At 48.1% G+C, this 26,717-nt stretch overlaps 1 protein-coding gene across 3 annotated transcripts in view; it reads left to right on the top strand.

The window, feature by feature from the left end:
- Positions 1–39: 39 nt before the first annotated feature.
- ZHX3 (zinc fingers and homeoboxes 3) overlaps positions 40–26,717 on the top strand; it is a 45,297-nt gene continuing 18,619 nt past the window's right edge. The window contains exons 1-2 of one of the 3 annotated variants that reach the window (XM_065031903.1): positions 40–187; positions 16,245–16,324. The gene's annotated coding sequence lies outside the window, so the exon portion shown is untranslated. The other 2 variants (XM_065031904.1, XM_021287896.2) reach the window with 2 other exon arrangements.

Raw genomic sequence — 26,717 nt, 5'->3', positions numbered from 1 at the left:
CGGTGTGTGTCGCGCCCGCCCGCCCCACGTTCCCCCCGCCCCCCGCCGATGCCTGCGCTCGGCGGCGCCCGCCCGGCCGCCCCGCTGCGCCGTCCGCCCCGCCCGCCCCGCGCTCGCCGCCGGGGCCGGGGCCTCCGCCGGACCGCGCCGAGCCGAACCGCCACGGCGGCCCGGGGACCTGCCGCGGGTGAGTGCCGAGTGCCCGGCGCGGCGGGGAAGGTCCCGCGCCCCTCGCCTTGCTGCCGTGCCGCGGTCCCGCCCGCGCCCGCTCCCCACGTCCCACGGGACCTCCCCCGGGGACCGCGGAGCCCGGGCAGGTGCGGGGGGCCGGGTGGGAGGCGCTCCTGCGGCCACCCCCGCCCTGCCGGGCACCCACCCGGGGATCGGGACACGCGTGTGGTGTGTTCCCCGCCCCGCCGCCGCCCCGGTCCGCCCAGCCCTGCCGGGGAGCCGGCGAGCTGCGCTGCTCTTTGCTGCCATCGGCTCTCCAGAAATTGAAACTTACATTCAAAGAAATTACATTAAAAATCTGCCGGCCCGGCCGCTCTGTGGGCGCCCGGCTCCGTGGGGCTGCCCGGGACTCGGCTGCCTCTCCGTCACATCGGTCAGTTTTGTTTTGGTTTTGTTTTTTTCTTTATTCTGGGTCTTTAGAGGAAGGGAAGTCCTTTTTTCCAGCCCTTGCTGGCTGCTTGCTCCGGGAACTGAGGGGCGGCAGACCCCACTCGTGTCGCAGTTGGGGAGTAAGGGGGGTGGTCACGAGTGGGTTTTTTTGTGGCACCTGGAGTTGTCGGGCCCTGGGACTGACCGGGATGTGAGCAGACGGCATCTCCCTCATCACACAGGTAGGAAAATGGAGCCGCTGCTAAGTGATGTGCCCGAGGCCATGTAGGGAATCCGTGGCAGAGCTGGGACTAAACCCCATATCGCTCTGTGCTAATGCCCCTGTTCAGTGCTTTCCTGGCTTGGCTGGGGACAGTGGTTTAACCTCGTCCCCTCGGGCTGCGGGGGTAAAGTCCTGCCTGGGCTATGCCAGCTCCTAATCAGGGCTCCTGCGGTGGCAGCCGGGCGTGTGGCCAGATGCCAGTGGGCTGAGGCCTCTCCGCTCTGAGCGATGGATTTGGAGAGCGGAGGCGTTTTTGTAAGGGAGATATGGGTCCTCGGCTGAGAGTGGGCATGAGCCCTTCGGGCATCGTGTTTGCTTGGCTGGCTGGAGTGTCTGTGTGATTGTACAGCTTGTGCTTGGGGTTTGACTCCATCCTTTGGTTCAGGGTGTGCTTAGTCCATGCCCTCAAAACTCAAGCAATAAGGTTTTTCCAAGGGGTCTTCTAATTTGGTTACAAGATGGGAAACTTTTGGGGGAGAGGTAGATGGTGGAAGAAGGGCAGGTGGTGTAGATGATGTGTCTCATTAGGCTGACAGATGTACCTGGAAAAAACCCATGCACAACCCCTTCTTGAGCTGTGTTCTGCCCAGCACGGGTCCAGCTGGGCAGGGAGGGTTTTGGTGCTGCTCTCCCTGACCACCTACCCCAGCTGCAGCCCCCAAACGAGGGTCATGGTGTCCTGAGGAGCGATTCTCTATGGATAGGAAGCCAGAAGTTTACTTTCTAATCTGGAACAGCTTATTCTAAACTAATTTCTCTTTAAGAGATGATGAGGAAGAAAAAAACCCCAGGAGATCAGGATCACTTTATTTACAATAGAAGAAAACAGAAATTTAATGATAACTTCTATTATTAATAACTAGGTTGGGTCAGTGACCTTAGTGTATTTTACAACTCGGGATGTGTAGCTGAGAAGAGGGAGCAGACTGTTCCAGTCTGTTTATTGTTTCCTCTTAGTTCACCCCAGTAACTCACAGCACACAGATGCCCACATAGTTTTGGAGCCCTGACCCACCTTTGGGGATGATAAAGAGGAGGCTGTTGGATTTGGTTTTGCTTCAGATACAGCCTAATCTGTAGCTTGTGTTAATTTTATTATTGATGGGTGGGGGTTTGGCATAGTTTTTTCTGACAGGGCTCAGCCTCAGCAACTCTTGCTACTGGAAGAAAGCTGCAGTAACTTGAACCCAGGAGCTGCTCACGGGAGCACATCTCTATCAATAAAATCCTTGTTGCAAAGCCAAGTAAAACCAGCCCGGTGGGGGCTGCTGGCTTTTGTCGGGGAGATGCAAAGACTGATGCTGGCAGTGCTGACAGCCTGGAGCAGGTGAGCCGGGCTGGGAGTGGGAGCCAGCTGGATTGTCAGTGGGGAGAGATTTAAACAGCAGCGTGGCTCCCGTTCTCCTTTATACAAGTGTGTCCCCTTGCTCTGTGGGAAGGTTTTCCTTTTACTTAGACCTCTTCTTCCTCCCCTCCAAAAATGTGTGTGCAAGCTTTATCACCCATCTCAGTTACTATGGTGTTACTACGTAAAAGCAGCTCATCTCATAGCTCCTGAAATTATCTACAACTTGGCTTTACGGTCGTGTAACCCTGGGCTGCAGGTCTGTGTCCATCCCGTGTCAAACTCTTCCCCGTTTGGGCGGTGGGACGGGCAGCACTGTTTGCAGGGCACAGCTGCGGCTCAGTCGCCTGGGAGCATCCCTGGGTCAGCGGGCACGAGGAACCGGTGCGTTGTTGTTATTTGTGAACGTGAGAGCATATCCTGGGCGGTGATGAGCCCTGGAAGACCCTCTCGTGTTCATCCCCTCCAGAGATGGGGCTGCCTGCTCCCTACTGAATGCAGGCAGGGCGTTATCTCCCCCAGAAAACTGTTGGGAGTGGAAACAAATATTTGAGCACAGTGGGAATCTGTGCAAACAAGAGGCAGAAGATGGGAGCGGACGTCTCCCCCCACGCCACCGTCAGATCAGCCCCTCGAGCTGTGCAGGTGAACCCACCTGGGCTGGCTCATTGCTGCCCGCCTTGCTGCGTCAGGTCCCTTGCTCCCTATCTCCTGGTATATTTTTTTTCCCTTTCTGTCTTTTCCACCTTATTTGCATGTAAAAAGCACTGTGGAGAGTGCCTTGGTTTGCATGGTGTGATATTGTCACCCTTGTTCTTGTGTGGCCCTGAACCAGGGAGATTTGCTTGTAAGAGCGGGAGCCCAGAGCCAGGTCTGGGCTCCCCAAACCTTGATTGTCTGAAGGATGATTCGTCCTGTGCAGACTCTGAGTCACCCCCCGAGGTGCCTCACTCTTTGCATTAACCAAACAGGAGCCCAGGATAATTGTTTGTAATTTAGGCACCTGTCGTAGGTGGAATGAGCCCACTCTCGCTATGGAGGTTAATTTTGGAGAAGAACCTGATTGCTGGTGCTTGGTCATTGTGATGAAGGTCTGCAACATTTCTCCCTCTTGCAGCTGTGGTGGCTTTTTTGCTTTGTTGAGTAGGAGAGGGGTGATGTTTCTAATTAAAAAAGGAAAAAAAAAGGTCCTGTACTTCTCCCCTTCTTTGTTTTTTTCCCTTTTTTTTTTTTTTTTCTGGACAAATGTTCTAAATAATAATGCTTAAAACGCAAATGGAGTGAGTTTGGGCGAAGTCACTGGAAAAGCCCTGGTCGGATGAGGACTGCGGTGGAGTTAGAGGAGCTGGTGATGACACACGGCACAAGAGCAGAGCCGGAGCGGTTGGGTTGTCGCCAGATGCAGTCACAGCCATTGTGGCCATGGCTCGGCTCTGCCTGGAGGGCGTTCTCATGTGTTACAAAGACTTGGTGGTGTCTCTCCCCCCGCCTCAGAGGGATGCACTGTGAGGTACCCTCTCCTTTTTCTACTTGTTTAACTAAAGTCGCTTCTTATCTGTCCTGTTGCTCTCTCTTTCCTTCTGGAAGTCTGTTCATCTCCTATGGATTCGTGCTCTACAATTACAGTGCTGTGAATCTTAGTCTTCAAAGGGGGATTGAAACTACTTCTCTGCTATTAAAATGATAGGAATAAAGAGTTTATAAGGACTGAAATTAGGCATGAGGTCTTGCATACTTGATCCTTTAGCTTTTCCTCTCCAGATCTCCTCAGTGTAGGAGTAGGAAGGGTCTTTGCTGTAGCGCACTGGAGTACTTGGAGTATACTTTGTGTAAGAGGATGTTCGAGATGCGGTTGTCTTGGATGCTTTTTGATGTGTAGTATTTAAGGAGCTGAGGTCTTGGGTCTTTGGGTTAAGGATCCAGCCATATTGCTGGCTCCTCGTGCCTGTGCAGAGAGCAGGTCCCAGTGCCTGGAGACCTTCCTGGTGGCTCCAGGTCCTGCCTTGGGGCACCAACAGCACAAGGACCATTTCAGCCGCTGATGTACTGAGTTTTCTCTTGCAGCCTGGGTCATGTCTTCTGGCTCTGGTCAACCTTGTAGAGGTGGTCACCTCTAAACCAGCATCTTTAAGCATGGTGCTCAGTGGCTTTGGGGACATTCATGGGTTGGATGTGACACCAGTGGGGCTTCTTGACGTGCGTTTTTTCACAGCCCTGGCAAGATGGTTGTGTTTACTCTTTGCATTAAGGTTAATTGGCTCTTATGTGTGTCCCTAATTGTAGGGTGGTCGTTAGAGACAAGTCATCCTGAAAAGCGTGCAGGAGGTTACACGGGCCAGTTGTGTTGCGCTTTGGTTTGTTAAGCGGGATGTAAATGCAGACTCCTCTTGTGAAATGCGTCCTGGTCTTTCTTTCCTTGCAAGGAATCATTTCCATGGCAGAAAAGTATTCAAGACAGGGGGATTGTCTCTGTTTTACGGAGGCAGAGCTAATTTAAAAACAAAAATCCAGGCACGAAACCCCTCAGCCGCGCTAGCAGAGGGGAAGCAGACTTGTGGTCTGGCCTCAGAGCAAGCAGATGAATGTGAATATTTCATTAAGACCATAATCCACCTGTTTGGCTCCGCTCCTCCGGTCCTGCGCGTACCGTGAAGTGCAGCGGATATTTTAAACAGCAGCCTGCGCTTTCTGCTCCGGTGTCTGGCATTTTCATGTTGCTTTACAGGCAGGAAAGACAGAGACCGAGGGTGATGTAGAAACCACTGCAGGTGCGCAGGTCCTTTGCTTTTGGATTTTTTCCCCTCTGTAGCTGATGTCTGTGTCTCAGTGGGCTGGTGTTCTGCTCGCCCAGCCCGGGTTGATGGTGCTGAGCCGTGTTTGCTCTTGTCACCTGTCAGCACCATTTCTGGAGGTTGGAAATTTGGCTCTACTTTGATTTTCTGTGGCATCTAGGATAGGCTTCTTTTTTTATTTATTGTAGCTTTCTATAGGATGGTTGGAGCTGAGAGGGTGGGGGTGAGAAGGAGTCCTTTCTTTTGGGGGTAATCCCCCCAATAAGCAGCACTGCAAGGCAGACACAAAGCGCCTTGTGTGCTCAGAGCCCAGATGTTAAAAATACTGCCATACATGCATACCCAGGTGGAATGAGGTGGTGAATAGTATTTGAGATTCATGTAGCAAAATTAGTGATCTCTCCACCTGGGTACCTTCAAAGCAGGGTCTTTGTCAGGGACATGCACTTGGCTGGTAGACCTGGTAGCTGGAGAACCCAGTCCTTGCTGGTGGGTCCCTCTCGCTCTTCTGGGGTGAGGATGAAGCCACCCAGGTCCTTCAGAGCTGCAGGAACCATCATGGGACACATCTGCCATTGCCACATCTGCTCCCTTCTCGGGCAAAACCCCGTTCCTGCCGCGGCATCGAGCATCGTCCTGGGCTTGGAAACAGGGGCTTATTTCCAGCACATGGGAAGGAAGGTTTTCCTTCTTAATTACAAGCACTGGCCAAGTGGAAAAGGGTACGGTTGGCGTGGGCAGCGGAGGATGCTGTGAACAGCAGCTGTTGATGAACACGGAAGGTTTGCTTTGCCTTCCCAAAGTATCTGCTCCAGAGGTGTCATTGCTGCTCTGCCCCTTAATGCTCAGAAACGCTGCCTTATGCAGCTGTTCTGCTGGGGGGAGTTTGTCAGGTCATGGTTGGCTTGAGATTGGGAAGAAAATTTAAAAAAAAAGTTGAATTTAAAATGTCATTGATTTTTTTTTTTTTTAATATATTTTTCTTCTAATTTAATCAATTCCCTACTGTGCTGTAAATTCCAAATATGAATGGGAAATAATCCCACCAGCACAATAATTAGCATGTAACCGGCAGATGAAGGAAACCCAAACTGCCGAGCTGATTGGTGAATGCCGACTGTTTTCCGAATTAATTTCAATAATCACATCTCCCATTAAAAAGAAGACGGGGCGGGGAGGAAGTCTTAAATTTTCCTCAAGCTTGACGTAGCGAAAAATGGTATGTGCAGTGTAGCTGTTCTCCATGTAATTACAAAAAAGAGAGGAGGGAGGTTCTCAAAACTGAATTGCATTGCTAATTTTGCAACCGGGAAGCTCAATTTCAGTTGCTTTTCTGGAAGGAAATAGAAATTGTAAGTCAAATATCTGTAATTTTATGTAGGTATGTGGCAGTAAATAGTGTATTGGAAGAAGAAAGCATTCTCTTGCGGTGGTGCTGTGCTGCAGGATGCAAAAATAAGTCCACCGGAGGTCATTAATAGTTTAATTTGGTTCTGTGTTTACTGTGCATCCATCCAGCTCCCGAATGTTTAGTTGTTGTGCTTTGAAGGGACGGCTGGAAATCAGGATTTGGGAAGGGGCGATTTCAGAGCCTCCTGGAGCTGGGCAGCCTCTGACCTCAGGGATCTGCTGCTCTTTTCTGTCCTGCCTTCCTCTGCTGCTTTTTTTTGGCCAGTTCTGCCCCAAAGGTGGGTGTTGGAGAAGTCCTCTCTCTGCCTCGATGGTTCCATGGTGTCACGTCCATGCAGCACCAGGAAAGGTCTGCAGAGCTGTGTCATTACATACCTGAATTCACATTCAGTATGAGCAGAGATGATTTTATCTTCTCATGATGTTTTTCCTCTGTTAGAGCAGCTCCGGTTGTCTCCTGGTCGTGGCCAGCTCACCCTCAGGACTTATTTTCCAACAGCAAAGCGCAGGAGATGCTGCTACCAGGTGCTGAACCAGAGTGTTGCTTTAGAGATGCTTTTTAATTTCCAATTTAAGCTTAATTTTAGCAATGTTTGCTAAGTTGTGATACAGCTTGGTGCTTGCAGACCTAAAAAGATTTTATTTAGAAATGCAGGGGGTGGTCTGCTGAAAGCCTGGCCCTACAATTGCTGTGTACGAGTGTACCACGCTGTGAAGGCAAGAAATCCCGGTGTGTTTGATGGAGCAACCTGTTTATTAAGGTGACTGCAGGATTAGGGCAAGAGGAGGTATTAAGCTGGATCTGGTGCAGATGGGGAAAAAGATTCCCTGTTTTTGGCATGGGGAATGAGAGCTGCCCAGGGTCACCCCGTGGTGTGATGGGCAGGAGGGAGACCAGGGAGCACCCCTGGGTGTCCTCTCCCTCCCAAAATCTCAGCACGCAGTGACATTGCCAGATGTTGGTTAAAATTTGGAGGGGAAAAAAACCCAACAGGCTGATCCATGTGCTTTGAAACAGTATTTATTATTTTCTACATTCAATCCGGCGCTCTGTGGGAAGGTATGCAAGCGGATCACTACACTATTTTCTTTGCATATTTTCCTAGTGTTAGAAACGGTCTCAAAGAAGTATTGCATTGTTTCATTTCCCCTCCATGCTTCATGTTTTTCTAAAAATAAAAGGTAATGTCAACAATCCTACAATAACGAATGAGTGAATGTGCACGTCCTGCACCCAGTTAATTTTTTCTTTATTTTTTTGGTGAAAAGCAAGATTTAGTTGGTAATCACATTATGAGCTATGGATGAAAATGTATCTTTTAAACCACCTAACTGGTGGCTTTTTGTCTTTTCAAAATGCCATTAATCAAGTTAGAGGCTGAAAATACTTTTGCAAAGCAGAGACCAGGAAAAGTCACTTGAGGTGAGTAAACAAGTTGCCTTTTTTTAATGAGAGCAGAAAAACCAGCCTGCTGCCGCTCCGTGTGCTAAGGGTGCCTTAAATACAGAGTGTCCCTCAGTGCTGACAGGCATCCCAAACACCTTTTGTAATAAACCTCTAATTATAGCCTAGTGACTCCATAGATTCTCCGGATCAACTTGGGAATATTGCACTGAAAACCAGGGAGAATATTTCTATTTTCTGCGGCTGATGGGTGAACCAGATTTAGAGCTGGACCTGGTAAGCACGGTACACAGCAGCGTATTTATAGCTGTGCTTGCTGCTGTGTGATACGATTTCGGGGTTGAACTCTACATTTTGGGAACTGCTTCCCAAATACATTGGTGTGGATTCCTGAATCCAGAGCCTGGTTGAGCTGGTTGAGGAAGGGTTCGGCTGGTGGCCAACTGCAGCCCATCACCAGCCCCTGACGGCTGACACTTGGATTAAAGCCCAGCTCTAAGAACCAGGGACTTCAGTGAAAATCTTGGCTTTTTAAAGGAAAAAAAAAGACCTCCAGGGCTTCACAGTTATGGAGAAAAGCTGGAAAATGGGAATTCTTGGGCAGAGAGGGGTAGGGAGATGCCCTTCTCTTATCACCCCGCGTTAGCCTGGTTATTTCCCAGTATCCCAGACTGGGAGTCAGTGTCGTGGCATTCAGGGCTTCACTTACGGTGTTCGAAGTTGGCATGGCCTATACTGGCAAGTTGATGCTTTTCTCCTCCATGTATTTATTTCTTTCTCCCTTCATTTTAATACTGTCTCCTGGGAGATTCCAGCTGAAATCTATTCATTGCTGAGATGTTTCTTTTCCCCGGTGCCGCGGGTGCCAGGTCCAGTTTGACTGTGGTTTGTCCGTGGCATGAGCAGGAGGAACAGCAGGACAGAAGAGCTGTGATTGCCGTGGGACAAGTGTGCGTATGTCCCTGCAAAGGTACCCTGTAGGTGTGACACACGTGTGTTGTGGGCTCAGCCGCTCTTCCACAGGGACAGCAAAGCTACACCCATACCACCGGGGCTTATAGAATCACAGATGGTTTGGGTTGTAAGGACCTTCTAAGCTCATCCAATGCCCCCCCTGCCATGAGCAGGGACATCTTCACCAGCTCAGGTTGCTCAGAGCCCCGTCCAGCCTGGCCTGGGATGTCTCCAGGGATGGTTCATCCACCACCTCTCTGGGCAACCTGGGCCAGGGTCTTGCCACCCTCATTTAAAAGAATTTCTTCCTCATGTCCAGCCTGGATCTCCCCACCTTTAGTTTGAAACCATCACCCCTTGTCCTGTTGCAACAGCGGGGCTTGTCCTCCTCTGTCAGGACCTGCTCATCCCTGGGCTCTGATGGACCTATCTCGCTGTGCTGCTGAGCCAGCCTGGGCTCTTATTTCCATTTATATAAATAATAATTTATGTAATTATTATTTCCCTTGCAAACTTCAGTGAGAGATAGTGAGACGGTGATCTGATGGTTAGGGATGACAGTGGACAGGTTTCTGCTGGTGCGGGAGGTCTGGCACATGCAAAGAGATGGGGAGAGACCACAGGGGTAAGGGCATGGAGATGAGGGGGGAGAGGGAGAGCAGAGCAAGATGTCCTGCTTATTTTTGGCAGGGTGAGGTCAGTAGATCATGGACACATACCCTGTCTAGGCAAACCAAGCATCCCTGTTTAGACGAGCTCCAAAGTCCTCGTGTCCAGCTGTGCAGGATTCATGGCTCTGCCCACGTGTAGTTGATCGCCGCATGAAGAGCGATGCTGCTCTGCCCGGCATTTGCTCTGATGGTGCTTCCAAAGCTGAAGTTCACAGCGTGGTTCTCCCTGCAAAAATAATCCAAAGTCACCAGTGAGACGCTGCAAAATCCTGAAGCTGGATGAAATCAAGCGATGATCCATCAAAGCTTCCTTCTGCTTGGTCTTCAGTCCTTGAAAATCTGGATCATGTTTGTGCTTCTGTTTGAGAGTTTTTCTCCAGAATTATGTTTAGACACTTATCTTTTTGTTCCTTTGCCCCACTATGAAATCTGAGGTGCTCACGACCCAAGAGCTGAAGCTTTTCCCGGCTGATGCTCCCTGCAAGAGCATCTTTTCTTTCTCCAAATATTTGGAAGCTCATGATAAAATTGTGAGGCTTGGCAGTGCCACTTTGGGTGCTATTCGTGTGCCAAACCCTGCTGAATACGTCTTTTATCGCAGATTTGTAACAGTAGCTCTTGGAGGGGGAGCTCGGGAGAAGTGCTTTCAGAAGAATGCTTTTGTAAAGGAACACTGTCCTGCAAAAATGAAGCTCCTTGCAGGGGGAAAAAAGAAACAGCAAAAAAAATCCCAACAACAAAAACCCCAAGCCCAACATTTTTTCTTGTGTTCGTGTTGTAAAATCTGCCCGTTATTTTGGGCAAATAAGGTTTTGCTTCCATTTCCAGACAATTTTGTTTGTCCGCTCTGTACAAACAAGCACTGTTGTGCTCCAGACATTTGGAGAGGTGGGGGGGAGAAGGAAAAATATACATATATATATATTCTGAGACACGCCGAAATGCTTGTTTTGTGTAAATGTCCCCGGGCTGAGCCCCAGGTCCCTGCTGGAGCCGGGATGGGGACCCGCATGGCAGTTTGCTCAAACAGGGCTTGTAGTGGGAATTGCAAACTGGGAAGCCCAAAGATGGGTCCGTTTGTCTGTTCCACCTGAAGCAGAAGGAGAGTTTAGGGAGCAGAGAAGGCGTTGGGGTTTCTGAGCTGGGTGCTCGGCCCTGATATCTGCTCTGGGTCCCACTCGCCTTCCCTTTGCATCCACTGATGGGTTGAGATGTGTCTGGTCTCTGCAAGAACCAAGTGTTTCTCAATGGCAGAAGCATAAAGTTTGTCCTCACGTGCGTTTGCCTCACAATTAAAAATGCTCTTCCTTTAAAAAGAAGGATTTTTTCCATGGGAAAACCTGCTTTACAGCCAACAGCTAAGGTTGCTCTTGCTGAGTATCCCCCGAGGAGGGGGGGCACAGCACTTTGCTCCATTTTCAGTTTGGGTTTGGATTGTCATATGCTGTTCTTAAGTAGCCATTTACTGTCTTTCCCATCTCCTTGGCACAGAAGCAGGAGAATAAAACATTAAAAGAGGAATGTGATTATAATCCCGTGAAAACTGACAGAGGAATTTGGCAGTGGTTGCAGCCTCTGAATGTAATACATAATATTTTATTCATTTTTTTTAAATGATTAGATTTCAAGCTGACAGTTTAAATGACAAATCACTTTAAAAAGATACTGTGGACAATGTAAAAACTGTCAGTGTGGTTTTCCTTTGCTAACTGTGGAGTATGCAAGGTCTGTGCACCAAAAAAAGCCCAAGGTCCTTTGGCTTTAGCCAAGCTGTGTGTGGAAGCTGAGTGTGATGAGGTTCCTCGTATTAATTATTTCTATTATAATAATATCATCGCTGCTGGCTCCCAGGCTTTTTAACATCTGGGCAGTGCTGCCAGTCCCAGTGTGGCCAGCGGGATTTCTTGGTCAAAGGGAATTTATGTTTTTAAGTTATTTTTGCTTTGGTTGTCACCTCCCTCCCACAAACTGTGAGCAGGACCAGTAATCGCAGCTGGAAGAGGCTATAGATACAGGCAGAGGAACTGTTCAGATATGTTTTTGAACATGTTGGATGTTTAGATATCTTATTCAGCATGGAAAGCGGATCCCAGGGGACAGACAGAGCTTCCCATCCCGGAACATCCCAGCTCGCAGTGGGATGGAGCTGGTGGTGCCAAACCCTCAGGCAGCGCTGAGCGGAGCCGCGGCTTCCCGCATCCCAAGGGATGCTACGGGCTGGGGATTTCTGTCCGAAAGGGAAACCAGGGCTCTTCTGCTTCAGCCCAGCTGGGTAGTCACACAGATGATCGGGCTTTGTATGGAACATCTAACAAAGCGATGATTTCTGCTGTCATATAATATATAGTAAAATGTAGATATTTGTGTCCCCTGTGGTTCTCAGAGCAGAGAAACAAAAACCAAGAGGAATGGGAGTCTGCTCTGTTGTTTCCTTTTCTTGGCGCATGACACTGACTATAGTTTGCTGCATGCACCCCTTGTTTTAAATGCAGCCTGAACAGGATTTCAAATTCTTAAAACTACGCAATAGGAATTTTTAGCTTAATGGGAATAATTCCTTAATTCCTTCCCTTTGCAATGGAAAGAAAGACTAAGGTGGATGTGATCTGGATCACGTCTCTATCTGCTCGTATGTTCTTGGAGATCGAGCATAAAACTCATCTCTCCTCACCCGAAAATAAAATCTGGGAGCAGATGGGTGCGCAGGGCAGAAGGCTGGGGGAAGGTGTCCCCTCCTGCTTTTGGCAGGAGAAAAGAGGTTGCTGTAGGAGACCCAGGGGGTTGTAACAAGATTTACTGGAGATCTAGAAACCACTGGTTTGAACACACCTGAGTCGTTTGGCTCTGGATAAGAGAGGAGGGAGGAAATGTATCTTCAGGTGCTTGCTTTCTGTGTTCGCGGTGGATAGGAAAAGAAGTACGGCCGTAAAATTGTAGAGGAAAAAAAGTTCAGATTAAATATGGAGCAATACTTTTCCTAAAAGTAACAAACAGATTTGATAGTCTGAAGAGCTTCTGGAGCATTGGTTGTTGGAAGATGAAAATGGCTTGGAAATATCTTTCTAGTATTTTTTGATGGTCATTCTTGCGCGATGCTGGTGCAGTTTATTCTTCTGGAGTGGGAGCTGTGTCGGTAGCTCCCTGTGCTCCCACAGCACTGCCATGGAGCCAGGAAGGGCTGTTTCCAGTCTAAAATAAGCAAGAGATGACAAATGGTGTTCTGGGGCTTACATTTTCAGGCACTTAAAAAGATTGAGGTGACTAAAGGTAATATAAGTTTGCATGCCTCCCTACAAAAGCAGATGTTGGCTAGAAATATTTTATGCTCTTTTGAGTCTAAAATTGAATGTTATGGACGTTAAACTGGATGACTTGCCTCTCTTGATGATACAGCCTTTCCAGGACACCGGTTCACTTGAGTTGGAAGAGAAAGAGAAGGAATGTGAGTGGTGTTGCCTTTAGTGTAACCGTTTCTCTTTACAAAAATATCAGTACAGGCTGGGAAAATAGAAACAGCCACTTTAGAGATCCTAAATGGTAACTTGTAAGTCCTTTAATTGTAGGTTGGCAATGAGAACCTCTTGTTTTTTTCCTATAGGGGACACTTTTATACTCAAGAGCAGGGAGTGGATCTGTGCTATTGATCTATTGATTCACAAACAAGGTGCAAAATCTCAGGCCGGGTAAGAAAGTTTTTCCTCCAGCGCTGCACATCACCTTGTTTGTTAGATCCTCAGAAATCAGCTCGGGTCTCCAGGTATAAATAAGCTTTTTGCTCCTTAATGGATATAACAACCATCTTTCATCAAGGCCGTCCGTGGGAGCTGCTCAATCACAACTGTGGTGAACTGGACCGTGGCGCGCGTTGAAGGGAACCAAAAGGCACGTTTTGTTGTGTGTGTTGGGACACAGAGCAGCACGGTGAGGAAGCCTCACTGTGTTCTTGGCTTTTGGGGCAGGTGGCCCCATGGACCACAGGAAGGTCCATTTGAGCACCCCAGGAAGGTGCCCATCTCTGCCAAAGCCGGGTCTTGCAAAGAAAAGGTGAAGCATCCCCCAGAGCATCCTCTTTGGGGACTGTCAGGCAAGAGCTGGGCTTGGGGCTGCCTTGTCTGCTTGTGCGAGTACCAGGTTAGAACCAGGCTTTGCTCTGCAAGGAGAGCAAGGAGGGGGCGAACAGCTGTTTAACAAAAGAAGTAAATCTGAGATGGGGTTGCCAGGTGAAAGGAAAACAGAATAATCTCTAGGCAGGAGAAAAGGAAAACAGAACAATCTCTATTCTTGAAGCTTTGCAATACTTTTGACTGTTAAATGTATAGATGCTGTGTGTGTTCAGTCCCAGCACAGGGATGCTGCCAGGAGCCTGGTGTTCTTGTCACGAGCCCTCTGTCCCAGCTGGCTCAGGTGTTATGGTTTTAAACCCCCAGGTACATAAGATGACTTATTCTCTGTGTCAAGTCTGATATTTGGGGAATATATTCTCCATTCTTGAACAGTTTGCAGGTTTTGAGCTGCTTGATCAAACGTGAGCAAACCTAAGACTTGGGAAGGAGGCAGCGGGATGTTAATGCTGATGATCAATGGCTCTGGCAGACAGTGGAAATCCCTGAGGCAGAAGGACCTGATTGTATTGTCGCTATCAGATTTTAATATCTGAAATAAATTAGGAAAGAAAGCACGCCTTGGTTGTTGCTGTTGCCATTTCGGTGATAAGCAGCTGAACTGAACATGCTGCTCAGAGGAAACCCCAACCCGTGTCCCTTTGCCCCCAGCTCTCTCCTGCATTATTTCACTTGAAGCAGCAGCTTCAGGCAATTCAAGGAGGAGCTGCCGGGCTAACAGTGGCTCATGGTGCCAAATTTGCAGGAGGTTTTGCTCTGTATTTCAGAACAAGCTTTTGGGAAACTCAGATTTTTCTCTGCCTCCAGCTTAAGTTTCTATTTAAACCATCTTTAATTTCAGGAAGCATGAAGCTGCTCAGACCGCTGTGATCAAGGTCACTGTTCTTAATTTAGGTACTCCAAGGATCACCCAATCTTGTTTGTTGAAGTCTTAGGCATATGTTGAATCCCTAAAGGAGCGTGTGAATGATATTAAACCTACTGTAGCAGAGAGATCACGTGTAATAAAGGGAGAGGAGCAGAAATGATAGTGAAGGAGGAATGGCAGATAAGCAGCGGGAGCTGTGCTGTTATCACTTCGTTTGGGAGACTGCATGGTTGTGCAAGTCGGTACAGGACATGTACACAAGCTGCTGGAATAAAAACCCACTCCATCAGCAGTCTAATATTTGTTACTTAATGTATGTTGAACTTTTTCTGGCAGAGAAAAGGTTGTCACCTGTTATGTCAAGGTCCCAGCATTCAACACTGGGAGCTTTCCAAGTGTGTTGAAACCCAGTTGGTTCAGAATAAGTTTTCCCTTAATTTTTAGGGTGGAAAAAACTAAAAGCAAGGAAAAAAGAAAAAGCTGTGGAATCTAGCAGGCATTTAAAGCATTTTTCTTGCTTTCCAGACTCTTGTGATTTGCCAGACTCGGGGATGAATTTTCCCCCAGTTTTGTGCTCGCTTTGCATTTCCTGTGAATTAAATCAGGAAAATAACATACAGCAAATAAACATCACTGTGGGTCTGGGGGGGGCTCTGCCCAAGTGTGGCTTTGCAGCATGGACATGGGGACACCGGAGTGCTTAGAGAGGGAAAACCTTTATACATCCTTCAACATTTGCACAGTTCCTTTGCCTTTTCTCTTTTCTAACTCCTGCTGGGGCTCGGTCTGTGGAAGCTGCTTCTCTGCGGGATTTTGGATGGGGTCAGGGAGCACCTTCCCAAGTCCTAATGCATCTACGCGATTTCATTGGTGAATCGCTTCTTCACTTATTTATTTTAATCAAAGAAACGCATTGGTTGTGTGCCAAGTGAATGAGCAGGGTCCGACCTGAGCAGCGGAGCAGCTTTGGCAGGGACGTTAAGGCTGCGCAGACGCGCTGGCTGCAGCGCAGGGACACTGGGGACGTGTTGCTGGGGAGGAGAACCTGCCGCTGGACCAGCTAACGGGCGTAAATTTTCCTTTACTCAAGAATCACAACATAGTTCTCCTATTTTTCATGCTCGTTACAAGCTCTGGCTCACCTTTTTTTCAGAGTGACTCTTTGTTTTTCAGCATGCTGTTTTCTCCCCCTCTGTCTGAACTTAATCCCAGAAATCCACTTGGCTGGTTAGATGCTTTAGATGGTTAAGTTTAGGAATTATGAAATACATCGAGCTGGCTCTGCTGCTTCTCCCAGAACGAGGGAACGGGGACTGGATGGGAGAAGAGGAAAATGAAGGGGAGAGAGGAAGCCCACAGTGTAAAGCAAAGCTGCAGGTTATATATAGCTGTGACGGTGTCGGACGGGTGCCGTGGTTGCTTCTCTAAATATGTTCTCGGTCATTGAGGTTTCCAGTCCTGTTAACGACGTGAGCCTGTCCGTGGCCGCTGGGAGCCGGGGAGCAGTGTCCCCCCTTTTCTGCACGCTGGAACACAGAGGTTTTGCTTTTGCTGGGTTGAGAGCCGTGCGGTTGAGTGCTCTTGGTTAACTTCTGCTAAACGATGATTGAGTGGAGGAAAAAGAACCAAAAAAATCAATGTTGTGTATTTTGGGATGCTTCAGTGACAACATACTGTGGGAGCACAGGGGGGTGAGCTGGGAGACCCCTTAAACTGATTGGTGTTTTATTGCCAACGGTCGCCTCCTCCTTCGGAGGTGCAGCAGTAATTTTTGGTGTAACATCTTCTCTTCCAGCCCTGAATCCCGATGCTTTGAAGATGCGCGCGAGCGGGGAGGAGGAGCTGGACAGCGAGAGGACGGGGACCCTGGAGCAGGTGGGTCACGGCCACCACCCCGCGCTCTGACGTGCACCCTGCGCCTTTCTGTCCCGTGTAGCCTGGGCAGAGAAATGTGGCGTATTTCAGCGTGTTGCAGGATTCTCCTATGAAGGCTGGACGGGCACCAGTGGGTGAAATAAGCGGTCATGAAATGGTTTGCTGTGTTAACCTTTGAGCCTGGCTCTCCCACGTGCTCGGTTTGGATCATGGGTTTTGTTCCCAGGATTCTCTGAGGACAATTTTTTGCTTCTGAATGTCACACCTTGGACAGGACAGAGTCCAGATGTCCTGTGCGTTTGTCCTCTTCTCCTGGCCGGTGCTCTTCTACCTTTGTGCTAGACCACTGATTTATTCCCACCCACTATAAGAATCCATATAACTTAATAAATGTTTATCTGTCCCGTGGTGTGGATGAGGGATCAGGAGTGATGCATTTTCCCTTTGGCTTCTGTGGATGTAAGAAGTGTGCTTGGAAATAACACTCTGGTTTTCCGTTACGCTGTCCCAGGTTTTTAAAGAAGAAATTTGGGTCTCATACCAGAGCAAAGCCATTTTATTTGTAAGAAACAAAGCTCTATGATTGACCATCAGAGAGCAGATTGGCAGGGAATTCATTCACCCAGCTCATGGCTGTGTGATAAATGACAGTGTCCCCATGGAAATGGGGATTTTCAAACCCTAGAGTGATTTCTACCCAGCTTGCGCCATGCCTGGAGACTGCTTGTTTCTAGACTTCATTAAATAATCAGTGTCGGGAGCACAACAACTGGACTGATGCTGTTTGCTGTAGCTTTCCTGACACACTTCCAGTTCTGCAGGCTAAATCCAGTCTGTTAAGCTGGTAGGAATAAACTAATGGATCCTGCTGTCGCACGGCTTGTGCTGGGATCCGCGGGCACCTCTGCCTCCCAAGAGCTGTCCTCCTGGGAGCTGCCTCCGTTCTGTGCATGCGAGGTGGGTCCTCAGATACCTTACGGCAGTAATTTTGCAAATGCAGTGAACATTGTTCTCTGGGTTGTTTTACCCTTATAGATGGAGAATTCGGCAGAAGGAAGAGGGTAAAGTTTTTGTCGTTTCGCTCTGCCTTGGTGAGCAGAGTCGAGGGAGGGAGAGAAGGGAGAAGGGAATTACATTTTATATCCCTTCGTATTGGTATTTGCCACTGAAAGATAGTGATAATGCGTTTGGATGCCTTGTGCGGGAGGTCACTGGGTAAGTGAGAAGGATTCCTTTGTGTTACATCGGCAGAAAATAATGTCATTTATTACTCAAGGGCTTGCACCCAGAGACGGATCGTGGCATTGTAGCAACATGTGTCATCCTCCCTGTGTGCTCGCGGTCCTGCGCTGGCACACGGAGACTTTCCGATGTCTTCTGAGGGAGCTTTGAGAACCAAACTCGGGATCTTTGCTCCAGGACTTGGCCCCTTTCTCTCCACTTCTTTCCCCCCACCCTCCTCTGGTGTCTCTCCCTCACAGTTCATTTGTTTTCAAAATGATTGTGCTATTGTGTGAATCAATATGCACATAGCCTGTCTTGTTTTTCTCTTGGACTGAAAGTGCAAAGCAAATCTGTTTATGGTTTTGGTGAGCTAATTCTTCCCCACCCTAGATTTTTAAATAGACTCTTTTTTTACCAGGCTTGCAGAGCTTGCAGGATGTATTGAGGTAATGGGAAAAATATGTTGTGTGTTAACCTTCCTTTTTTGTAAAACTTTGTTTACGACACCCTATTCCTAGCAGTGCATTTGGGAAGTGCATATCTGGATGCTGAAGCAAGTGGAAGACTTTGAAATAGGAAAATGGGAATTTAATGCATGCAGGGAGGAAATGCTTTGAGTTTTCAACTTTCAGCGCATGGATTGTGGAGCAGAGTCTATTGAGCTGTGCTTAGCTCTCCCTTCAGTTGTTCAACTTCTGCAAATCCCAGTTCTCAGGCTCAGCTCTTCCCAGGGCTGCCTGTTGCCATCAAACAGGTTCCTCCAAAGCCTCTGTTGACTCGGACCTTACAGACGAAGGTAAGAGCAGCAAGGAATGCTCTTGGCCTGTAGATAGGCTGTTGGATTAAGGGCTCAGTATGTCACTGGTGTGTTGGAAATGTTATTTTTACCTCTTGACTTCATCCTTCCTACAAATCAATCTTAAACCTGTCTATTAGATTAACAACCTTTCCCACATCCTTGCGGGGATTTGCAGAGCACGGTCCTGCTCCGCACACACCATTTTCACCAGGGTGTTTTGGCTGCTGGGAGCTTAGCTCCGCTCTGGAGCACTGGGAAAGCCCCAGGGACACCAGTGTCCATGATGTCTGTCTGGTGGCTTTGCTCCCAGCGCTCGTGCAGGAGCTCTCCGATAGCCTGTCCGCCCGCTACCGCACCTCCTCTCCTCAAAACCTCGCTATTATTTATTATTTCTGCTATAAAACTCTGAGCTGCTTGCTCCTGGGCACAGGGTGAGAGCTCTATGTGGAGGTGGCCATTACATTTGCAAATGTACTTTGTAGGGCAGATGTTGGCTGAGGCCTCTGGGTGCTCCTGGAACATAAATAAGCAGGAGTAGGATTTCAAAGCAAGCGAATTTTTGACCTAGTTGATGTCACGCCTCTTCAGCCCTGTGTTTAGGGCCCATGGATCTGGAGGCCCACAGCTGCCCGTTGGGTCTTGTTGCTAATAACCTACTGGAGGTGCTTCTGCTGAGCGGAGGCTGAGGGCTTCATCCCGCTCAGAGCGCAAAGTAAAGAATTCCCCACTCGAAGGCTTTGCAGAAGAGAGTTGTCCTTTATGCCGTTAATTTGGTGGTGCTTTTTTTCTTTTCTGTTCCTGTAACAGAGCCTTAGCAGAGGCAAACTTCTCTGTTATTTCTTTTTCTTCTCTGTTCCTGTTGAGCCGGTGGGGTTCGGTGCGCCCCAGGAAGGTGATGGTTGGGGGTCAGCACTGAATATCACTCATTGTTTCCTAAGCAGGTGGCCGTAGCCCTGAGCACAGAACTGTGAAGCTGTTCTGGGATCTGACCACAGTGGTTTGCATCGCTTTTCATTTTCATATCTCCCCAGTTGATATGTGTAGCTGCAAAATTTTCACAGCTTGCAGCCCAGATGCTGTTTTCTTGATGCCCTTGATCTCCTTCCCTCATTACTCCTGTCCTACTCTTACTTCTTACTGACCTATCTTCTCAGGGCGTGTATACAGTATCAGTTTGACAAATTAAATTGCTTGTATGCAGAAAGATGAGGCCACTGGATGCTTAAGCCCTGCATAAACTTCTTGGCTAGACCCGCAGTGACTGTTTTGCCTCCCCCCGTGCAGCCTCCATTGTGTTGCCTGAAAGGCAAATTCCATCCTGCGTGGCCCTTTCCAAACCTGTTGCCCAACACTTTCACTATTTGTCATCAAGTGAGAATTATCTGAGCACTGTAGATGTCCACGGATGTGGTTTGATTGTCTGTTGTATTAAGAATTGCATCTGTTTCTGGGAAGGATTTGAGTGCTAAGGCTGCAATATTCTGCTTCATGCAGAGGTATTTATGAATGAAGATGCAAATCCAAGGTGGAACTCAGGAACCAGTAAGCTCTTACTCACTGGAGCCCACCCTTCAAAACAACATGATTAACTGTGGAGGAAAAACACCTCCTTATCTCCCAGCTTGATCTGCAGCCTCACAAGCCCTTTGGTGGTTCAGCTGTCTGCTGCGTTTGGGGAGTTGTCTGCAAGTTTTATTTCATTTTATTTCCAAAATAACCCTTTGAGCGTGTTGGGCTGGAAGGGAAACTCGTAATAACTCTCTGTTCCAACACAATTCAGCATAATCTCTTGGCAGTGTTTTGTATGCAAACTTGGGAGGATTTCAGACTAAAGGTGCCCCATTAAAAGGTCTCTGAGAAATAACTAGACTGGGGACTCACAAGTCCTGGGTTCAATTACTTGCTTTGCTATAAGCTTCCTGTGACCTTGGGCAAGTTATTTAAAATTGCTCTGTGCCTCATTTCCCTTTTGGTGACAGCATTTCCCTTCTAGCCAGGAGCAGTGGCAGGTAGTCCCCTGCCCTCGACCATAGCTGGAGTGTGAAAAGCCCAGATGGTGGAGGAAGCGTGACCACCTTATGGACCTTTCTTCTGTTCTTCTGGGGAAAATAGACCAGGATGATCCATTTTAAATGGTTTTATAGGTGCCACAGCTCTTGCTCTGTGAGATTCTGGGGCTCCCTGCATAACTACAGATATGCACTAGCAAGGTGAAGGCTCCTTGAGTGGTGAAACCTCCCTTAGCATTGCTTTCAGTTCTGCTTGGAGCTTTAAGTCAATGGCCGGTTTGGGTGGACCAGGTTTCTGGTGCACCTTCGGCATGATGTTTTCCTTTGATGTATTCTTCTGCGTTCGCTCCTGTGCTGCCTTTCTGCTTCAAACCCGGGCGGGTGGCAAGGGGAGGTGGTGGCTTTGTGAATGAAGGTGCTGGCACGTGGGGCTGCTCCCCACGGCAGCGTGCAGACGTACCTCGGGCAGGTCGTTTCCTCTCTGCCGCGTCTGGAGGGGCCTCATGGTGCAGGGCTGGACCTGGGAGAGCTGCTGGCCTGAGACCCCTGTGCCGTGTCAGCAACCGAGCTCCAACCGCTGTGGGATGCTGTGGTTGAGTAGGTGGAAAGGAACATTTCCGAGATGTGGCAGAAAATCAGCCCTCGTCGTGTTTGTGGGTGTGTAGAAATGCTCCTGGGGAATACCTTAGTCTCCAGAAATAATGAAAATACAGATATCTGTATTTCCCTCTGGTGATTCAAGTTCAATGGCTTGTGCAGGAGCACAACGAGCTTGTTGAGGAGCACGTCAAAACAACTTAGCAGCGGAGTGTAAATTGGGGCCAGCTCTTTCATCTTGGGTGTGAATATCTGTTGTATTAAATTTTTGTCACCTATGCAAGAGGCATGGCCCATCAGTTGGGAAAAAACAAAACCAAAACCCCAAACCCGTTCCTCTTCAGTGTATCTTGAGTTATTTAAAGAGGTGGCGGGTGGGATGCTGTGAGGCTGGGCAGCTGGCAGCGCCTGTTCTCCAGGCCAGGATAGCACATTGGGGGTGCTTCTAGACTTGGTTGTAAACCTCAGACTTGAGGTAGATGTGCCAGCTGTTCCCTCGGGCTCTGCTTGTAGCTGGGAGCCCTCCCAGGATAAAACTGTGTCTTGAACAGCAAGCTTGACACTGGTAAAAGGGCAGAAATCAAATTGTTAATATAGAGGATGTGGGAACTTCAGGCTTTTCCCTCAGTTGTGGGTCTTTTAATCATTCAAACCATGTTGTGCATTGGGGAGGGTGAGCTCCAGGCTGGTGTGTGTATGGAAGATCACACAGATGTGTGGCTTCTGGGAAACTTCAGAGTCATCTCTTGGAGGATCCTAAAAGGAGATGCTCTGGGGAGAAGCTCAGCAAGTGTCCCCTTGGGGAGAATCTAAAATACCATGGAAATAGCTGCTGGTAGAGGAAGGGAGGGATGAGAAGATGCCAGGCAACGGGGAGGAGGCTGGCAGCAATTTCCTAACATAGATGATCCCTGGTGAATGGTTTCAGAACACCTGTATGCTCTGGGGGATGGCAAGTGGTGTTTTGCTCACTGCAACTTGAATTATCCTCCTATGAGAAGACTTGGCCAGCAAGGAGCTGCAGTCCCATGGGACCTTGCTCAGAATGGCAACTCATGTAGCCCAAAAGTTGAGGGTATCTTCTTCACCAGCAGGTTTTCACCACTCGCCAGCACTTGTCAGGTGGTGATGAGACTTGTGCCTGATTTTAGAAGAGGGGAGAGGATGAAGGGTACAGATAGGAAGAGCTGGTCCTGAATTTTGGGTGCTGTGTGGCTCTTCAGTGCTATGGACAGTGCTGCGAAGCACTTCCCCAGCTGTCACTGGAAGGTTCGCACAGTTTTACAGCATCAGTCCAGGGAAAGTTCCCTTGATGAACCTTCTCCTTTGGCTGCTCTGCCTGACCCTGGCGACTTGGATAAGCAGCTTGACGCAAGGATTTGTGTGATTGATCTTAAGAGCGTCACCCTTGCAGAGTTTCACAGTGATGCTGCCTTGTCTGCTCCTGACCAGATTGGAGATGAGTCCTGCAGACTGTGAACACTTTGCTGTGCTCCCCTGACACCACAGACATCCATTCCCTTCATCTTTTACCAGCAGGTGATTATGGGTTTGTGGATGGAGGGAGTTCCTGCTGTCCTGAGCTTTATCCAGTGTGACATGCTGTCATTTTGGTGCAATATCATTGAGATGCTTCCAAGTTTGCTCTCTCTCAGCCCAAGGAAGGAAGCAGGTGCCTGGAGAACCGTGTTCTGCTTACATGGCTATGGCTTGGACAGCCGCCCTAGGAATGAAAGGCTCCATCGTGCCGTTACCAAGCCCCCGAGCCAGCCGGTCATCCCCGCTCCTGTATTTGCAGACTGCCTGCTGACACAGCATAAATGTTATTTTTACATTACGGTCCCCTGCGCTGACTCCTGCTGCAGTTTAGTTTATCCTGCTGGTTTCTTAGTTATGTTAAGCAGAGTTAATACTGTATACTGTATACCTAATGATGATGGATGCTTATGACTGTTGTAATGAGACCACCCTTTATTTCTTGCTGAAAAAGGAGGGAGAAGTCTTGATTTCTGTTTCTCTGAGCTTATAACATAGCCTGTGATGCTTTTGGTTGTGTAAATCAGTAATATTTCTGTTATCCGTGGTACACTTTGCAATGAGAACTTTTCCACCTTCAGTCAAAGGGCTGCAAAATTTGAGATTCCTTTTCTCCAAAGGCTTCAAGTTAAATCAGTTCTAATGAAATGAGAGCCTTCAAATAGGCAAACTGATTTTATTTTTTACTCTTATTTAATTTCATTCCCTAGTTATTCCTGTATTCCCATGGAAGGATGTTGTTCCCATCCTGCTAGTCTTGCGCCCAGTCCAGTCTAACTCACACCATTGTTTGCAAAGGGTGGGATGATTTCACAAGGGCAAAATGTAGCAGTTGGTTCTTCTTTAACCAACACAGTGAGAGAAAACAGGCACAAATCCTTTCCCTTTTTTTCTCCCTTTATATCACCTCTCTGCATGTCTGTTTTGGGCAATAAGCAGCTATTAGTAAACTGTATTTGCTGTTGTCAGAGGAAGGGGCAAAAAGTCCTGGAACCTGTCCACATTTATGGGTTGGGTGTTTTTGCCTCTTTCTTTTTTTTTTTTGAGCAATTCATCTGGATTTTTGAAAGAAATATTACTCAATGGTCTCTGTAAATTACCCAAGTGGCCAGAAAGCTGTTCTGTACCCATGCAGCAGAAGTTTATAGGAAAAAGGAGGTTGGTACCAATATCCAGCTTTGCCTGCCTGGTGAAGAACTGGTGGATGCTCTTTGCTGGGAGTGGGGGTGGCCCAGATGTCCCCAGCGGTCCCTCCCAGCTGGAGCTCTTAGATTTTTCTGTGGCACCTGCAAAATCTGTGAAATAAGACACCGGCGAGGTGGCCGCAAACCTCTCTGCACTCGCACAAACACATAACATAACAAGTATTTATAAGACTCACTGAATACCGCCGCTGGAGATACACAGCGAGTGGGGATTTCCTCGGGCTGTAACTTCTGCAGGTGCATTTTTGATGCCTGTGGGCAAGACCTGAAGATGGGTTTGGTCTGACTTGGCAGTAATTGGGCAGTATTTGCATAATGATAGTAATTTCCATGTTCTTATTTCCTAAATTTGGTTTACAAGATCACGCTGCAATGTGCCTTAAAGCTGTATTTGTCTCTGTTGGCAGTTGGAAATCTAGTATTAGCTGTGACTCTTTATAGAAATAAGTGTTCGGTGTTGGAGCTAAATTGAATAATATGGTGGTGTTTGCATCTTAATCTTCCAAATAGCTCTCTTAAGTTCCCTGCATTGATGTTTGAAAGGCTTAAAAATAATCAACTCCACTGTATAGAGCTTTGAATACAGAGCGGAGGGTTGGTAATTGCTGGCAGTTCATGGGCAGACTCACGCATGGCAAGGAAACAATTCTCCCAGCATGCCGAAATTTTTTAAAACTGATCTCGTATCGAGCCTTTGCCATCCACAAATTAAAGAGTACATCAATATTTTGAATAAAGGCTTACAGGAGACCCGAGTCTGAAAAGCGCAACTCTTTCCTTGGGCCACCATACCATTGGAAAAACACCTTTTTTCTTCCTGTTTTCTGCCAAAAGCTGTTTCCAGGGCTGGTGAGCTCCTCTTCCAGCCAGCGAGAGGCTCTGCTGCCCATCGGCACAGAGATGATGAAATCCTGAGCCCGTGTCCCCTGTAGGAACGTAATAACCCAACTCCCGACATTCTGCTCTTCCTGGGAAAGGGAAAACAAAAGCCAAACACATGGTGATTCCTTTTTTTAAACGGTGTTCAAAAATTGGGGAATCAAGTGTCAAAGGGAGAGCTCTGAAAGCGGGATCTGGCTTTGCTGTTTTCTCTCAGAAGATGTCTATAGTTCTCCTGCATCCTGGCATTGCAGAGGGCAGCTGAGGAAAAAGGCTGATTAGGCCAGCAGGCACTATTTAAAAAGCAAACAAAGAAACAGGAGAGGGAGAGGAGGAGAACATGATTTGTTTATCACAACTGTACTTGAAACTAATGTTGAATGTCTGTCTTTTGAGAGTAAGGAAATTCCTTTAGCTTCCAGCAGTAAATAACTGGGATGCTTTCAGCTCACAGCTGACCTACAGAGGATGGTGAGTTTTCAGCTAAAAAATAATTCACTCTCCAGTAATGACGATCCATTCCAAGTGTCACTGAACAGCTGGAGGAAGAGTCCTGACAGGCACAGTTCATATCACAAATAACCCTTGGACTTTGTTCTGTATCTCTGTGTACTGTCCAGGGTGGCTTGACTAATGGTTTTGAACAAATTCAGTTTTCAAACCAGAGAGCAGATGACGAGGATTGCGTTTGGCTGGCAGGTGTGCGATTCGGATGCCTGGATCTTGCCCACAGGTATCTCAAATTAAATCCAAAACCTATTTTTCTCTTACTATCAATCCTAAAAGAAATGGTATTTCAGAGCAAGGGAGAAGGTTGTCCTCCGTGAGATCTTAGAGGTCAGTAGATGAGGGTTTGGTGGTAGGAACGATGTTCCGTATCTGCTCTTCTGGGCAACAGAGTGGTGGAGCACCTGGTGTCAGGAGGGCTTCTGAAGGTTGGCTTCTCACCATGAATATCTCAGCAAAGGGTTTGCTTAATGATCTTAATGATCTGCCTTGCTCTGTGCCAGCAGGAACTAGTGAAAAGTGGCGACTTCTGGAAGCCTGTGCCTTATGTAGGTACTAAAAAGCAGCTGGACTTTTTTGGAAAATGGTGTTCCAACGGAAGAAGTTGAACACTTGCCAGTCTGACCATAAGCTTCTGAAGTTCTGGTGGTTCAACACTTTAGGCCAGCGTATTGCCTATTTAAGGCAATGGAAGAAAAACCCTGTGCCACTCTTGCGTGGTAGGTATGTGAACCCTGAGCATCAGGACTGAATGGTAGTTCTAGAATTAAACGGTGTCCCTAATTTCCCTCTTCAGTTTTAAGTGGATGCAGCATTCTTCACTTACAGTCTCAACTGTTGTGTTGCATTGTTGTATGGAGCCGAACATCTGCCCCTTCCAGCCACAAAAGTGGCTGTGTTCCAGTGATGGGTGGTTTCTTTATATTCAGGGATCCTCCAAGGACTGGAAAAGCTTGAGCATTAGGCATGACATACTGTCAACTGTTGCAGATCCCCTTGGCTCCCCTTTTTCCAGTATCTGCGAGGTCTGAGTTGGTCCTCTTGGTTTGCCTTTCTTGCACAGCACAGAAAGGCCCTGGCCATGCCAGCTGCTGCTGCTGAACGTGGAGTGGGGCCTCACCAGAAACCTGTCCATCCAATACCAAAAACCTGTCCATCCAACACCAAAAACATCTGTGGTCCCAGTCTTTGGGAAAGTTCTGTTGTCAGCTCCTTTGTGAGAGTTGTGTTCTGGATCCTTCTTCACGCTCATAGAATCATAGAATGGTTTCAGTTGGAAGGGACCTTCAAAGCTCATCTAGTTCAGCCCCTGCCATGGGCAGGAACATCTTCATCCAGACCAGGTTGCTCAGAGCCCTGTACAGCCTGGTGCTGATGTCTCCAAGTGGATGCTCATCCTCCCTGCAGCAGCTCTGCTTGAGCAGTGTTGTCCTCTGCGTGGCCAGCAGAGGAGCAGGCAGAGCGGCCATGGCACCAGCAAACCTCACATTAAAAACAGTTGGGATGGTAGAGCAGAGCTGGGGAGACAAGGTGTCCATCCCATGCAGGTCTCAGCTCAGTATTTCTATCCCCCAGCATTGTGCTGGTGAGCGACTGGTGTTTGCTTGGCAAAAGCCTCTTGAATATTCATTTGGCTG

Source organism: Columba livia, chromosome 16, assembly GCF_036013475.1.
Source record: "Columba livia isolate bColLiv1 breed racing homer chromosome 16, bColLiv1.pat.W.v2, whole genome shotgun sequence".
Lineage (NCBI taxonomy): Eukaryota > Metazoa > Chordata > Aves > Columbiformes > Columbidae > Columba > Columba livia.
Note: the sequence above shows the minus strand (reverse complement) of the source record. Positions and strands in the feature narration are given on the sequence as shown.